The following is a 1,512-nucleotide window of genomic DNA, read 5'->3' as shown; positions in this document are numbered from 1 at the left end:
GTTATCGGAAAATGCTGATAATTTAAATATATATATATGTAAAATTTATGATTATATTACTATAATAGAAAAAAAATTAATTGGAAATAGTTTTAAGGATATGAAAGAAGGATTAGAAAAAGAAAAAATATTATCGGTTTAACCAATTAGAAAACATTGACTAAGGGGATCATTGTCCGCTAGTAGAAACCGTAAAAGGAGTTCGTTCTCGTATTTAACGTTCACAGGAACGGAATAACAGTTCGGATGTTAAGAAACGCTACTCGTCGGGACTCGACGATTGACGCGTGTACAGATTTAAAAATCTTCCCGATCGATCTGACCGAGGATCGATAGGATTGTGTTCTTCGATCCTTCTAAATGTTTTATTTATTATCCAAACGATCTCATTGTGTAAAATCAAAATAACGTTGTCTATCTCTACCTTAATATTCAAAATACTATTGTGATATTATATTTTTCCAATTTTTTTCTTTTCTTCACACATATTCAAAATTAGAATTATTTTGATCGCAACTAATGTGCGTATAGATTAGAAGTATATATCCTTAAAGAAATTAAATTTATTCATTCCAATTCATTCAAATTTTTTTTCTACTTTCTTATTCTTCACGCATATTCAAAATTAGAATTATTTTGATCGCAATTAATGTACGTATATATTAAAAGTATATATATCCTTAAAGAAAAATTTAATTTATTCATTTATTATATATTGTTTATTAATCTCGTTATATTCTCGAGAATTTTATCGTAATAATAAGAATATTAATAATTTAAAAAAACAAAAACAGAAATCAGAGAAAATATAGTAGCATAATTTTTAAGTTCTTATATTCGTAATTAATAAAAGTTCGGTACTTCGCAGAAAAAAATAAACAGGTAAAGTTTTTAAATAAAAAAACATACGAAATATTTGTTATAAGATTTAAATGTGAAAGGCATAAAAGAAAAAAGAAAAAACATTTTTAAATCTTACTTACGCCATTGCAATACTATAATAACATACTCGCGAATGGTATATTAAAAAAAAAAAAAAAAAGAGAGAAAGAAAGAAACAAATTTGAATTGTACCCTTCATTCTTACACTCTCGCAACCTATTCGTGAATAATATATATTACACATCAAGAGAGAAAGAGAGAAAGAGAAAGAGAGAGAGAAAGAAATAGAAACAATGACGCCCACGATTTTTTATCTTCCGTCCCCCTAATTTCACTTCTTACATTTCTTTTCTCTCTCTCTTACTCTCTCTTTCTTTATTTTTTATTTCCCTCCCCCAGCCCCATAAACCTATAGAATAATTGTTCCGATTATTTGAACACAAAAATATTCGTATGAAATTATTATTGTATAATATAATATATAATATAATCGAGAATTAAAATTTAACACATAAAAAAATGATCGATTATTCATCAAATTGTTTCCTCCTTTAGATTTATCTTCCTCCCTCCCTCTCTCTCCCTCCCTCCCTCCCTCTCTCTCTCTCTCTCTCTCTCTCTCTCTCTCTC

Source organism: Polistes canadensis, unplaced genomic scaffold, assembly GCF_001313835.1.
Source record: "Polistes canadensis isolate GaletaPanama2010 unplaced genomic scaffold, ASM131383v1 scaffold_30, whole genome shotgun sequence".
NCBI classification, from domain to species: domain Eukaryota; kingdom Metazoa; phylum Arthropoda; class Insecta; order Hymenoptera; family Vespidae; genus Polistes; species Polistes canadensis.
Note: the sequence above shows the minus strand (reverse complement) of the source record.